The sequence below is a fragment of the Parus major genome, chromosome 2 (assembly GCF_001522545.3).
Source record: "Parus major isolate Abel chromosome 2, Parus_major1.1, whole genome shotgun sequence".
Lineage (NCBI taxonomy): Eukaryota > Metazoa > Chordata > Aves > Passeriformes > Paridae > Parus > Parus major.
The window spans coordinates 77,809,428-77,826,023 of NC_031769.1; the positions used below are offsets into that span (position 1 = coordinate 77,809,428).

The 16,596-nt window shown below is 38.1% G+C and overlaps 1 protein-coding gene across 3 annotated transcripts in view; it reads right to left on the reverse strand.

The window, feature by feature from the left end:
• TRIO (trio Rho guanine nucleotide exchange factor) overlaps positions 1 to 16,596 on the reverse strand; it is a 242,519-nt gene that overhangs the window by 36,363 nt on the left and 189,560 nt on the right. The gene's annotated exons all lie outside the window — the stretch shown is intronic.

Genomic DNA, 16,596 nt, shown 5'->3' on the forward strand with positions numbered 1-16,596 from the left:
GTGGGGACCTGGAAACATTCTTGTAACACTACTCTTATAAATCTTGTCCACCACTAGTGTATGAGCAAGACTATCCTAGGTTGTTAAATATGGGGTTTTTTTTCCCCCTGTGTATGCACTTTTGCAGACAGATAGTTTACATAAGGATGACATAAATAATGTTTTGTTGAATGTTTCTCCTGCTGGGAGTTATATGTAGTGCTTGTACTCCTTCTTGAAGCTTGACACAGATGTTCAGATCACTTCTTCTGGCAGGTTTGACCTAAGAGGTGTATTGCCAATCTGACCAGAGATAGTTTAAACTTTGTGGAATGATATGCTGCACTGCTACATAATATTGCTACATTGATGTAGCAAAACATTTCATCAGAAACATCCAAATGCTTGGATCCACATGCAAATATGTGAGGTTGTTCCATTTCCACAGAGCACTTAAATGTAAATGATGGTTTTGAATGGAGATGGGGAAAGAGACATAAAATGCGGATATAAAAAGTTAGGACTTTTTACTTTTCCTTCATGTTCAAGCTGTTTCATGAAGGGCACCCTTTCATTGGAATCCAAAATGTGATTTATCATGCTGTTTATGAAAATGTTTCTCTGTTCCCATAAAACCCATGGCACCATTAAGGTACATCAGCTCTGATGCCAAGAACATTTGTAACTTATACACTATGAACACATACATAATAATTGCTGTTAACCACCACTTTCATCATGTTTCCACAAAGCTGAAGATAAACAAATTTTATAAAGCATACTTTCAATCTAACAAGCTAGCTGCTAACGCTTTAAATCAAGTCACATCTTGAATGGCAGAATTATTTTCCAGCAATGGCTATAGCTGTTGTGAGCATAGGTAAGGAGGGTTCACATGGTGCCAATAACATGGCTTCAAGGTTTTAAGTAAGGGTATTAGCAAAAAAGCAGATGCAAAGCAACACTAGCTGTCTTAGTCTCTAAATCTTGGGAGAGCAGTGCTAAGAACTGCTACATTACTTTCTTGCTGAAGTGGAAAGCATAAGGAAGAAATTAATTATCTATAACAATGGTTTTCAAGTTGCAAACTGAGTATCCCTCAAGGCACCAGAATTACTGCTTAGGGGTTCTCAGCACATATGCAAGAAAAGTAAGCCTACTAGCCACCAGCATCCACATCGTGGCAGATTTTTGACTCTATTTAAAAAACCCTGATCTGCTTATTAAAAAAATTCCAAGCAAAACTTGCAACCATCTGCAAGCTCTCCACAGGAATCCAAACAATCTCCTATTAAACATCTGTAAGAATTTGGTTTGACGTCTCTTTCACCAAACTTATCTTTACCTTTACTGTATCATGCATTTTAATTATTATCAGATGTCTTGTTCCAGAAATCACAGCAAACATCAGCTGATGGGTATTTCAGTAAATAACCTTCTCCTACTCTGCTAGTGGACTGTTGAAGATGAGAAAATAGTGGTGTTATTGTAAACAAGTTTCTAAAAGCACGAACGAAATGCATTGTTTCCAAAACTCCTAAGATTGAAGAAGTTGTAACTACTCAGACAAATTTTTCTTTCATTTGTATATAGTTTCCTTCTCAATAACAGTTCATACAAGGTTCTTCCATGCAAATAAAATAGAGAACATTCACTTGTTTACATAAGAAGAAAAAATTAAGCCTGAAGTTCACCCTGTACTCTTTTGTATTTTTATATCTGTTGCATTTCTTTCCTTTGCAATTACTCCTCTCTAACAAAAAGGCAGCATGGTGGTGCAGTAACTGATTGCATACGATTGACTTTTACATAAACATGCCTATTTCTAAGCATATAACATGCATCCAGTTAATAAACTCCTTCTTTTTATAAAGTGTGTTCCACCTCCTCAGATTTTCACACATCCTTTTGACAAACTACACTTAGCAACTACAGAATTTCTTGTAAAACCAAGCAGTACAGGACAGAGGCCCTGAAACTGTGGAAGGCAAGTATTTTTGTCTGACTGTACTTCTGCTGTACCACTCCTAACTCTTAACCCAATTCAGCCAAGAGTTTGTGGGCAGGGGGAGGGGAAAGAGCATGGAGAAATAAGTATGCTCTGCTCAAGCAGAGAGGATCTAAGAGACAAAACAATTTAAGTCAGACATGTTCCACAGCACATACTTCACCCATATCCTCCCACACAACATTAGTTTTCATTTGGCATGCAGCATGTAACTGCTTCTTATCTTCCCTTCTGCATGACTTAATATGAAATCCTTACTGAAGTATTATTAGGGCTTCAGGGAATCACAAAAGTGGACATCATGTAAGCAGCACACCGAAATGATAGCACTGTTCCACTTTGCTCTTTAAATCTTGAAATCACTCAGAGAGAAGGAAAATCACTAAGGTTGGGGACCTCTGGAGATCAGCTAGAACATGCCCACTGCAGGGTGTAGAGGGTTGCATCTAGGCAGGTTTTAAGTATCTCCTGTGAAGGAGACTCCACAACCTTTGAGGGCAGACTGTTTCGGTGCTCTGCCAGCCTCACAGTAAAGCAGCTTTTCCTCATATTCAGACAGACATTTCTATGTCTTGGTTTGCACCCGTTGCCCCCTGTTCTGTCACTGGACACCAAAAAGAGCCTGGCCCCATCTTCCTGAAACCCACCTTTAAGATACTTGCATGCATTGATAACACCTCTTTTTAAATCAATAAAAATACTTCATTGCTATATAAGCATCAGCCTAAAGATATAATTTTATTAAATAGGGCATTAAAAAATAGAGATTTAAAATTATCACTGTTAACCTGAAAAGAATACCAGCCCACTAGGCCTCTTCAGAGATCAGATCTGACCTTTTGCCCCTCCTTAAATTTGCAGAAAACATCTCTAAAACCTCATAGCTGAGTTAACACTCACTAGAAATATTCTATGTCAGTATTTTCCCAGCGAGACCCTTTACCATTTATTTTCTCACCCTATTCCAGCCAACAGGCATCCAGATTTTCCACTTACTTACTCCCATCTGTTTCCTCGGGACCCCAGCAACAATACTAAAGCACAGTCATGTACAGAACCCGGGTGCCCACGTTCATGTATTTATGTAGAGGCATTGCCAGATTGAACCATTAGGGAATATCAATACCCAATACAGGCATTTTCAAGAGCACAGAAAGACCTTTCACCTTCACTGTGAGAAGAGCCCCACGGGAGTGTCTCATTTCTCCCTGTCCCATCACTATATATGACTTCTATCTATGTAATTAGGGATACAGACTTGGTTTGATGCATTACCATGCTTGGGATTGTTTACACTAAATTGGCTTTGTTTCCTTTATGACTACATAGAAAATTGTTTTTCTAGCATTGCACAAGAATACTTTATCACTACGACATGCTAAGAGGAAAAAAGGAGTATTCGAAATTCAAGTGAGAACAACATAGAATTTTAAAACCAAAACAGATGGAATAAATTTGGGGTATGCTAACCCCAAATGTGTTTCAAGTACAGAAAACTTTCTAGTGAGAATTGGACTCCCTTTTAGAAAAAGATAAATGAAACAGATGGACATCTTGGAGAGAAGAAAAACCCAGCACATATATAGCAGTCATACACAGCAACACCGATCCAACAAGAAACCATCGAATTTAATAAAATCACTACTTGTTCAAGTAGAGAAAGTTTTGCGATTCAAAAAAAGTACTTTAAAAAGCCTAACGGATGGGCTTTGTTTTATAATTCATAGCCACAATAAGAAAAGAACGCATTTAACTGCCATTTCCCTGAAAGCAAAAACCACATATGTTGCTCTGGTAGTGAGGTCAGAGGGTTCACTCAGAGTCCATAAATATATTTTTGAAGCTAAAGGGCAAGCAGCATGGGTTCTGACCCCCTCAAACTAGAAGATAAAGTTACCTCCAACAAACAGGCAAATTTTTGAAATTGGAAGGGAAATGGGAATTCTCATTCTAGTCCCAGCTTTCTTAACACTAGAAACATGCACATCTGTGATTAATAAACTGCTTTTTTCTCTAAAAAATAAATCAGCCATCTTAAGCTAGTTGATGACTTGAAAGACTCTGCTTCATATTAACTATTTCCATATTGCTGATTTTTGAGTTTTACTGCAAGGGACTACAGAACTACAGAACAAGGGTCTCCTTCACCTAGGAAATCAAACTAAATCTGCACCTCAAAACACAAAATGCTCCAAAATCAAAAATAAGAACATTTCACAGTCTCTGGACTGTAAAACAGTGATGTGGCAAAGACTGAAAAATGGAGCAAACTTAGTAACCCTGACTGACACGTCATTCTGCCTCTGCAGATCTGCCATCCACCATGGACTTAAGGGAAGAAAAACTCAACCAACCGACCAACCAACCAAAGTCCAGAAAGCTCATCAGAAGAAATCAACCACCTGATCAATAAGATCTGCTGCAGGTACATTATGAGTGTTTGGGGAAAAGGGCTGTTTGTTGGTATGAAACACAGAGAACACAAATCTACAGTAATGCTTTTTGAGGTTTAATATGCAAGGTGGAGTTGACACACATCTAATGAGAAGTTCATAAAAGACTGCCTGCATATACAATGATCATTTGTTATTAGATGAGATGAGGAAGGTGTGAAAAAAAAGAATGCAAGGATTGTTAGTCTGGACGCACATGCAGTTTCTGCCTGGGAACTGCTTCTGAGGTAAGAGGTTACCAATCTGCCATGTACAAGACCATTCACATAATTTTGTATGTCAGGAATTTTATTTCTCTCCTGCTAGGTATCCTCTTAAAAATACCCTTGCTGCATATTTTTTGCAAATCAGTACTAGAATGTACTGCTGTAAAGGCATTAGATATGTTTCAACTTTTAAAAAGCCTCATAACAGCAGTTACCATTTAAAGACAATGCAGCTTAAGCATTATCGGGCTTGCAAAGGGGGCATTTTCACCATATATTTCCACCATATTCCCATGCTTTGGGAAGCACAAATTTCACTTGTGAGGCAGAGCGATATAACTTGCATAAAACTAGTTTCTTAAAAAAAAAAATTAAAACATCACAAAATGCAAAAAGTTAGTACTCAATACATAGAAGAAAATCCCTCAATCATATTTGTGTAGGGAATGTATAACAGAGAGCCTTCATCTCTGGTTAGCAAACCTTTCTTTTCATTTATTTCAAGTTACACACTATGCCAAAATACCAGTTCATAATCTTTTAAGTATCTGAATAGACAAAGATTTCAACTCCTTAGCACATCTCCCCTGATTAATAAATTATTCATATTAATTTTGACTGATACAGGCACTAGTCCAGAGCACTTAGATTTACATGTACGCAATAATTAAGACTTCTATGTCATCAAAAGCTGATTATCTTAACATCAGATAGACTGGAATTCTAAGCTTGAGGCTAGATAGTCTTCAGCTTCTCTTAATGAGATACTAAACTGCCCAACAAGCAATTTAAAAAAAACAACCCAACCCTGCCCCTAAGATTGTCATCTTAATGACTTCCAATGGTCTTTCTAATATTGAGAAAAGTCATTCAACAGACATATTTGCAACTGCACTAGAGAAAGGTATGAAAAAACCTCTCAGAAGAGCAAAAAGAATAATACACGTTCATTTGAATTTAAAAATGAGTAGCATATGCCCAAAAAGTTTAATACACTTATATTATTGTTATATTATCTTTATTTTTTCTTAATATCTTCTCCTGCCTTCCTACCCCATAAGTTTAAAACCAGGTTTTTGTAAACCAAGGTTTTCCACGTTTTCCACTCAAGCTTTTAACTAGTTTCACATGCTTTACAGAGTGTACACAGAGAGAGCTGCAAATACAACTGCTATCCGTAAGCTAAACATTCAGATGGGAAATTCAGATGGGAAAAAAACCTCCTCTTAGAACTGCTGGACAACTTTGCATCCACACTTGTGTTGTTGGTTTTTGGAGTTTTTAAGCAGGAAGAAGGCATGATAGTGTGCCAGAAAAAAACTTTCCCAGGTTAACAAAAGTAGTTCTGTTTGTACTCCCTGGAACTCAGACTACAGGGAAATAAAACCTCAAATCTAAACCTTGTATACTGCTACAAGCACAAGGCAGCACTACAGAAAGGAGAAGTGGACTTTGTGGAGCATTTCTTTCATTGGAGTAAGTTGTTCTTCTCTCCTGTTTCTGGAGAGAAATACATTTTGTGTCTCAAGTAGGAAGTATTAAGACTTAGATTGCTGAAGTTTAGTTTCGCAGTTTGTGAACACCAAAAGCTTTTATTAGATTAAATCTCAGCTTCCCTCTATGCAGCTTAGATTTTAATAGGCAGTGTCTGGATTTCAACTCTATTCTTCTGGCAACCTGTTCAGATTTAAAGACAGCTACATCTATGTGCCTGGCAGGACATGCTAAGGACAAATTTATGTAATTTAGCATTGTTTCTCGGTCAAGTCTTACTCTATGTTGGTGTACTAAGCCATCCTCTTTACAGGTCAAAGCAAGTGGCCTGATTATTTTCATAAGACTTTCTCCCATTGGAAGGGAAGGTGCTTTCCCCTAACCACTAACTGCACAGGCACTTGCATGCTTTTATATAAGAGCTAAAGAACAGAAACAGGTTTTAATTTTCAGGCAAAGGTTTCTCCTTTTCGTGCACAACCTCCAGCAAGTTTCCTCAGGCCAACTGGGGCCATCATCCAGTTACTCATCTCTTGTACTTCACCTGTGCCTCCCCTTATAGGACATCATTTTACACCAGTGTGAAGGAGCACAGAAGATTATTCGCTCTGCAGACCCACAAGAGGCGAGATTTTCAGTGATAGATTTATGTTACATACTAACCAATCCCTCATAGGGGCTGACACATACCATGCAATCTAAGAAAATTAAGGTGACACCCTTCTTTCACTAAATAGCTGAAAAAGTTCCTTAAAGTAAATAATGAAAAAAAATTACAGAAGTATTGCTTTTCTATATTAGCAAGCAGGCTTTCCCACAGTACCAATGCGTTTTCCCTATTTTGCTTTGAATACATTGGTAACTTGTAAGATCAAATTTATCAAGTCACAAAGACTCTACTACTTTTCAAAGCACAGGCATTTTTGAGCTTTACTACGGAGACACAAATATTTTAAACTGGCTGTATATGCTATTTGAGCTGGATGCCTATATCCACATAGATATATCCAACAGGATGGCCAAAGTAGACGATCTGGCAAAGGCAAGGCCCAACCACTCCTCCCTCCAGAAGAAGGGATGCAGCAGGAATGACTGTTCCAGGCCCAGGGCTGCTGCCTCCTCAGTACCCTGAGTGGAGAGGAGCTGAGTACAGCTGCTCTTGCCTGCTCCCCAGCACTGCTGCTGCTGGAGAGTTGAAGATGGCAGCACGGGAAGCTGTGGAGGGCACAGGACAGCTACTGAAGCTGTCAGCTCTACTGGGAGCTGGCAGCACTCGCTCCCTTCCAACTGCTCCATGGCACAGCACTCCCTGCCTCTGACAAAACCAAGCAGCCCACCCAGCACAGAGAAATGACATCTAAGGCAAATAATGGAAAAGAAGGAAGCAAGCAAGGAAGCTGGGCCTCACAGGCAGCACTGGTGCTTAAGACACAAGATAGAGTTTAGCTGGCTGCTCACAATCCATCGGCCTCGTGCTTGCCAGGTGCAACCCACCTCCCAAGAGCCATGCTAAGGGATGCCAGCAGCAAAGATGCAGCTCTGCTCGTGGCAGAGAGCTGTATGTCACACACTACGCATGGGAACCGCTCCTGACAAGATTCATGATGAGAAGCTTCAGATTTTAATTGGGGCAACTGCACAATTAATTCTGCTCATCTGTTACTGAGCTGTAGGGGTTTTATCATCTGCTACTCTAATTTTTGCTGTAAAGTAAATTTTCACTCAGAAATGGATAAAAATAAACTCCAGTCCTAGAAATACAGCTCTGAAGCAGCGCAGCAGCTCATCTGATATGCTTTGCGCATCAGTCCAGAAGAGGAAGATTATGAACAGACATGAAACAAAAATGTCCGTATCAATACAGATAACAGAACAGCCAGCCAAAAGGGGATGGAAAAGGATGCATTCAGCAAGCCCTCAGCTCTGCTGAAAGCAGGGAAAGCTGTGGAGGAAGGGAGGGAGAGAAGCAATTCTGCAGAAACTGCATGAGGAAGAATCATGATCTCAGATGTAATTCAAAGCAACACATGCTGTGCTTCCCTGTGCAAAAGCTCAACAATGCAAGGCATCCCAATGGAAGGAATTTATCCTATGCAGATTTTAAAACAGCCTCCACTACATCAAGAATAAGGTTGTATACTGCTAAGATATTGCAAAAGCAAGTTTCAGCATGTCTGATCTCCAAAGGAAATAGCGAGACACAATTCTGCTGTACTACTGAAATTGAGAATGAACACACAGATAGGGAGGAAATTAGCTTCCACCACTTTACATAATTGATATGAACAAGTCCTACAATTATGAAGGCAAAAACTAATTCAACACAAAATCTGCATAAATGCTGAGCCAAAAGTATTTTTTCCTTCTGTCCAGAAGCTTGAAAAAATTGGAGCAAGTATAACCTCTACCACGTATTTACAAATGTGTAACCTTTAGAAAATGCAAGTAGATGCATTTTATTCTCTCTCAAAATGCCTTAAAAAATTCCCACACATGAGAAAACCTCCAAAAATTCTCTAGTAAAACTGACAGAATATATGATGAGTTAATATACACTTTAAAACAAAAAGTGTAAATACTATTAACAGTTGCTGAGCACACATTCAAGTGTACTTGTAGGGTTTATAAAGAGATAGTGTTAGTATATTAAGTCACAAAAACAAATGAACCTAAAGAAATAACGTCTTTATCAAATTTCATTTGTTTTAAACCCCTAAGTTATTGGACTGCTTGTACTAAAAAAATACTTTTTTCCTGTTCACCTACTGCAGTTACACATTAACCTAAATACACAAAATAATCCAACAGCAATTTTAAGAGTCTTTTTTTCTGTTCCCCCCATCCTTTTGATTTAAAGCAGAAGAGCTCATTAGAACAACTAGCAATTGTTTGGAGCCACAGCTTTAGCAACAGCTGTACAAACACTTCAATCTCAAGCTAGGAACTCTGCCATATGCTCAATAATAATAATATACTCATAGTGTTTAGCTTTGGGGCTATTACAGTAACTTTGGTCATTTTCTCTTTCCAAATGTTATACTCTTGTAGCCCTCAAAAAATACATTAAGAAAGTAATTTAGGGAATTGGGACTAAAGATGGAATGGCTAAAATAGTGATAAAAATGGGTTGTCTAAAACTCCTATAGATAAAAAATTGTGTTTTCTCTTTATCCAATTAATTATATTAGTGATAGAGATTAATTATACAATTATGTCTGCTCCTTCCCAATTAATTGATATTAGTGATAGAAATTCATTGTACAAACATTACTTTGCATTGTAAAACGCCGACCTCTGGTGCACACGCTGTTGGGGCCCTTGTGGCCATGCCATTGCTTTCAGCTTCCCCACTGTGTAATGAGGTGATTGCAAGTGATGACAGACAACTTCCTCCCACTGCAATCCCACCTCAATACCTACATTACCAAGAGCAGACATAGATGACAGTGATTAGAAACTGGTTTTATATTTTTTGTCTTCAGATGGGAATGTAACCTGAGCAATACAATGAATAACACACCAGATTTTAATAAAGGTCAGTCACACTGGAAATACAAGGGCTTTTTTTTAAACAGGCTCATTGTCAAGGTTGACTAGTAGAGAGCTATTGAAAGTCATAATGTCTACCTGCTGCAGAGATGCCTTTTCAGTATGAAGTATTTTAAGGGATTAGAAAAGGGGAAGATACTGCTCCACAAATTCATCCATTTTGAATACGGACTGAGTTAAAAGAGGAAAGATAACTCCTTGGTATAGAGTATTTTAAAACAAGTATTTTAAAACTATAAATTAATGGAAGATGTGACATTTTATCTTACTGTGCAATTCAAATACACTGAATACTGAAAACAGAATCATTGCCATGTTCATTAACTTGATTACAGTATCTTCAAGAATAACATATGTACTGCTGAATTTTCTTTGGCACGATCAAGCCTATAATATGCACACACAAAAAGCTACATTTTGTCATGCAACTTTTCCATTGTTTTTATTTCCCTGAGTTTTCCCAATAAAGCCTCAGAAGGAAGGTGAATTGCCTTGTTCACCAAGTCATCTAAATTCCAATTCCTTGCATCATTCCCCAGTTCCCATCCATCTAATATTACCTAAGTGGCTACAGGAAAATGATGTGATAAGATCATTGGAGAGCTGTCCAAAACTGGTTTGGATGTAGGAAACAAAAGGGGAAAAAAAGATTTTAAAAAAAAATTACATTTCTTTTGAAAGGCAATTAATTAAAAGGCAATAAATCAGAATTCTTATTACTTGGTTTAATTAGACACAAAGCAGAGGAAGTGAAGGAAATCTGTAATAATTTCTACAAAACAATAATTACTGCTTTTTAAAGTTATAGACTCAGCTGTAAGCCTAAATTTAAGGGCAAGTATCAGGTGGAAACTAAGAAATTTCATTAGCTTCTGTTCTTTTTTCCATTGAAAAGAACATTTCTTCTTTTCATCAAGTCCCCAGCATCTCCTACACTACCTCTAGACGGCTGATCTCTATGAAAGTCTTCTTAGGGCAAACTACTTCACATAATCTATAGGTTGGGTGGTGTCTTTTTTGTAACCATTTGCTCAAGAAGATTGACTAGAGGTGTCCAGTCCCATGTTCAAACACGAGGAAACCAAAAAATAGGTTAAGTGGTTTAGAAAGCATACTTAACTATTCTCTGTGAGGGAGACCAGCCTTCACAGGGGAGGATTGTTAATGTTACTGATGTTGTCTTTTCAAAGCAGGACAGAATATACTTTTATCACTTAAATTCTGATCCTCTCATTACCTCCCCTAAAGGAGAGTCAGAACAAGCCTAGATGAGGAAATTCAGTGGATTGTTACAGCTGCTTGTAGCTCTGCTCAAAAGCAGATTGTGAACATTTTGTTCATTACTAGTCTTGCAATGAGCACCTAGAGGAAACTTTCATTATGTAAGGTGATACCCCATTCTTACGCTGCTGCTTCACTGAAGTAATTTGTTTGAAAGAAAGCTGTAACACAGCAAAAGGAAAATAAAGTTGAAACATAATTTGGAGCATTTCTGCTTTGCTCAGTTTAAGCCCATCAATTCAATACAGACTTTTGACCGTGATACAAAACCATATGCATCAGATGCTTAGAATAGGTATTCTCGGAGACAGCTGACAAGGAGGTAAAGACATAAATATATTTCTGGTATGAAATCCAACTCCAACCTTCTTTCCAAAGTTTTATTAACATTCCTTCTGGTCTCTCTCTGGGAAATTTGAAATCTCTTGGTATTGACTGCTCATTGCTCCATTTTACTTTTGAAGAAAAATCTAGAAATTCTTCACCAAGTCTTTTGAATATGCTTCAGTAACAATACACAGGAATACAGACATTTTGGCAAAATCAAAAATGCTTATATATAAATACTTCCTTCTTAATACAAAAATGGAGTTACAAGTCCTTATTACATGAAGATTGTATTATAAACCTAACTACAGTTCCTTCAGGAAAGCATACATTTTCCTTTTGTATCTTTATAAAAAAGATAAAACTCAGTACTGAGTAGCTGGTTTGAGAATGAGTTGGGGCTAAAAGAATCATTTAAAATTGCTCTGTTTTCATGCACTACTTATAAAAAGTCTGAGTGTAAAGTGCTGCACTGGAGGGAGCAGACTTCTAAGGATTAGAAGCAGAAGGCTCCCTGGGGTTAACTCCTTACACACACTGCTGCTCAGTCTTGGCTTATATAATAATTGGATTATTATATATATATCTCAGCCACCTGAGAGCTACAGAAATGGCCATTTCAACAGACCGGAAATCCAGTCCAGTTGAAAAGTCCAGTCAAATACACCCATATTAAAAGAGAAAAAAGTCAGGAGTAGTTCAAACAAAAATGTGGGTAGCTGTGGATCTTATCTGCTCACTCAGAGCAAAAAACATGAGTCTCAAATCTTTACATTCATAAGCAGGGATGGCAATTAAGAAAGGACATCTGTATTTTTCTTGCATAAACTCCTATCCCTCTTAACAATTTGCTGTTGTTGTTTATTGTTTGCTTATTGTTTTTGCTGTTTGTGGTTTGGTAAGGGGGACCTTGGGGTGTGGGAGGAGGGAATGGTGTAGCATTTTCTACAGGATCTGCTCCCAGGTCTGGCTGTCTGTGTGACTGCTGGTGCTGATGCACAAGAAGCAGCTGGACCATATATGCAAGCATAGGGTAAATAAACTAGCTGTACCTGACATATAGCTCATTTGTTACTAACCATGAAACAGCACCTCCAGCTAGCTCTCTGGCAAGTCCTGCAGCCTAATGATTCAGAAAAGCCAAGAACAAGTGAGTAAGGACACAGAGGTCAGGAAAGCAGCACCTTTGCATGTGTAACTTTATAGCTGCTACATGAGCTCAGTTCAAGGAGGATTTTTGTTGCATGCTCTTTGTGGAGATAGAAAGGCACACACAGCACATACTTAACAGCTTCCATCTGTATTCTGAAAGAATAGACTTTCAGAGTGTATATGTGAATCTATGCCAAGAATTACACCAATCCATTAGTAATAACTGGACTCTCCCACTGCATCCTCTGAGTTCAATCCTCAGAGATTCTTATCCTCTCTTGGACACCATTTGCTAACAATTACTTTACAGTAAAAGCATCCTGTTTTATGGATGAATTATTTCTGAGGCTTGATATATCATAAATTGTTATGAAAGAGGGAAAAAGATAGCTTAACTCACATACATTATTTTAAGCTATCTACTGTACATATAATAAATTTATTTCTTCAAAGCTAACTCTTTTCTTTCCCTACTCCTACAACCACCTTTCCTCCTTCAAAACCCAGCTCCCAGATGGTTAATAACTTCAGGATAAATTTGGGAGTTGTACATTTACTCTCTGGATTTTATCCATGAGATTTGCCTCTAAAATTTCCCAAGTGAAATACAGACTCATATGATCCACTTAGGGACTAAAACACATACATGCTATTGTTTCTTCCAGCTCATAAGGTAACTGAAAAAACATGTTATTTTCACTATTCAGTTCCAGATTGAAACACTCTCTCCAGCCAGATAACCATAAACAACTTTAGTATTTATCTTGTCTCTCTTGTCTCATATGCAAACCATTTTTAAGTTACAGAAACGTGTGGAATTACTATAGGAATTGGTTTCCTCCTACCAAGACCACTGCTTTCTCCAACTGATGTCAGATAAAGGCAAAAATACAATACACATATTAGTTTTAGTAGTTTCTTGCCAATTCATTCTTCAAAGCCCTATTTTCTTTCTCCCTATATCTGAACGAGTTTTTGTTCCTTCAGGTTTGATGCGTAAGTGGGGAAAAAACTCAGATCATTTAATTAAGCAGGAATACATAATTATTAACTGTACATGTATTCTAATGTTTTAATGAAAAATGTACCAATCTTTGTAATTCCTTAAAAAAACCTTTAAGCAATGTCAAAGTCTTCTACAAATAAAGTCATGCACTAGAGTACATTCTGAATATTAAGCCTAAGTCCCACATTATCAGTTTTAAGCTTTCAGTGGCCAGTGATACTACAGATACAATTTTTACTTCTTCCATTTCAAGAGATGGCATAGCTACAGTTACGCTGTGGTATGCAAGTACCGCATATTATGAAATAATATGAACCGTTTCGTTGCCCTATTAAGAAAGGCTATTGAGCCTCCTTACGGCATGGTCTGTATGCACGGACATCTGTTTTTAAGACACAGAAAAGGAACAATGAAGAATGTTTGTGAAACCATGTGTTCGCCAAACAAGACTTCAGATGTGTCTATGATCTTAATATATGGTCAGAATGGAAAGCATCTTGCTGATAGGAAATTTATAAAATGTATTTTGCAAAAATTATTTGGAAGTAATCTAACCACTGCAACACTAAGAGTTTAAAAGCAGAGTAAAGGAGCTACAGCAAAGACAGGAGAATGCAAATCAACATGAAGGGGAGAAGACTGCTGTCATGCCTTGAACAGACCTCCAGCAGTCTAGACAGTCACAGCTCTGGGTGAGCAGTTGCTCTAAAATATTTTGCTGCAGAACATTCTGCCTATCAACTACTATTTATAATTGATTCCTTTCACTCCCACCTTCCTGCAAGAAGTACTGTAAACCTGTACTTGTTTACTTCTAAAAACTGGAATAATTGCTGTTTAAGGAAGTGATTGTGCAGCACTTGGGGCTACAGAGCAGCCTTCTGAGAACACAGCTCTATTGCTGGATCAGAGATGACAGCCTGCTAACATTAACTCCCACTGGCTGGAACTCCAACACCCCATTACCTTTTGAGGAACTACTGAGAGGTACAACCATCCACTGACAAGTGATCCTATTTTCAGAGGTCTCTGAAAAGATTAATTCCCATTACATCCTTGATTTCAATTTTGCAAGCCTTCTACCATCCTCCTTCTCCTCTCATCCATCTGTAACTGCAGTTTAGATATTATGAAATATCTAAATACCTGCCTTTAGCTTCTTTTTTTGAGTATATGCACACAGTGTTGGGTGCCTACCTACGAAGGCATCCCAACAGGTGCATCAGCTCCAGACACTAAAGGTTAGCACAGTTTTGTCCTGGAGATATTTCCAGTGTTTTAATGGTTATCATACAAACTTGTTCAGCAGCAATAGAGCAAATGCCGAGCACAAATATTGTTAAAAATTACAAAGGAGGATGAGAGAAGATCCAACAAGAGTGAGTTTAACATGAACATCCTTACCCTTACCTCTGTGCTCCTCCAGTTGAGATTTTAAGAGCACGGCTTATCTCCATAATGCATATCAGAATCAATGCTACCTCTAAATAAATTTCACAGACCGATTTCTCTGCCAACTGCCCTTTCTTTTCAAACTCTATTTCTTCCAAAGCATTACTTCTCAACAACAATTTAACAGAAGTGACACATACTGAATAATCTATGATTTCTTTGGTTTAGCACATTCTAAGAAAATTTCTGCTAATCTCTTAAAATACTGCCATTAATAATGTTTCATAGAGCAAGAGTTACCATTTCTCATTTCCCTAGTTCAACTAAAAAGCCCCCAATAAAGTAGCACATGCCTCTTACAAGCTTTTTATGAAAGAGCTTACTGTACAGCATCCCAGCAGTTTACAGAGAAGATTAATTCCATAACTGCTCCCTGTGCCATATAGGTCCTTTCTGAAATACTCTGAGTTTTCTGGCTGGGCTCAGATTGGAAGGAGGGGAGAGCAGAGAAAGAAAGAGAAAGAGAAAGAAAAAAAACAGAAAAAGCATCCTACTAAACTCCCATGATTTGAAAACATCCCCTAAACAACCAACCAACCTGCCTCCCCCTTCCCATTGTAACTGTACTGTGCATTTTTGTACCTAAATCCAGGATCCAGTATTTACAGCCACTCGGCTGCCCGTTGCCGCAGCAGGTAGGATTTACTGAGTGAAGAGATCCCAGAGTGTCAATCTGTTTAATCCTGTTCGGCATGGTGAGGAGTCAGCTGCTCCGACACTTCCAAATAACCTACTCGCCTGCACCCGGGATGCGTTACAGCTTCTCCTGAAGGTGTTCACCCAGATAACATTACAGGCACTGCCATCAGAATGAGGAAGGCGCTGTTATCTTCTCAGGCTGGTTTAGACCCCTGCCTGCAGTCAGAGCAGCTCCTCTCTGCTAGGGATGCTCTCCTCTGACTCACTGAACACAGTTCCAGTCTTTAAATTCACATGTGGGAATAGCCAGATGCAGCAGATTACACTCTACCGTAACTACCCTAATTGAGGCTCAGGGCGATCTTAAAAAATACGGCAAACCAGAAATTTTTCCTCTCAGCCTTCAGAAAAGATGCACTCTAGTACCCCTACAAAGCTCCATAGTAACTAAAATGCACAAAATGAACCTTTAACGCCTTTTTATTTTATGCTGCATAGTTAGTTTTTAATGCTTTAGCTAAAGGCATAAATAGAAAAAAAATGGACATTTTCCGGTCAGCTAAACCATACAGTGCTTTCCCTGGAACTTCCAATTTTCTTTGACAAAAAACAGATTCTGTCCCCAACTTCACCTTCTCTTGAGCCTTGTGATAATCAATCAATCAATCAATCAATCAATTCTCACAAAACTAGAAAATCCACACCATTTGATAAATTAATTTAAGAGCTTGCCCTGGTTTTAACTACATTGCAGATCTGTTTCACCTCTGATCTCATACACTGCAAGATATATTTCTAGTTCATTAAGCTGTCTTCCTGTTCAGTAAACTGAGACTGCATGTATTTTAGGTTTTGTACATTCATTCTTCATCTAGCATGCCACAAAAACATTTATCTATAAATATTAAATTATGTTTTTAATTTCTTTTTTTTTTTTGCTATGCAAACCTAGAGAAGATATTTGGTGTCTTCCCCTGAACACATTATCAGCTAATTTTAAAGGAGCCACATAAAGCTACATTCACTAGATAAATAAACAGGCAAAGCAAC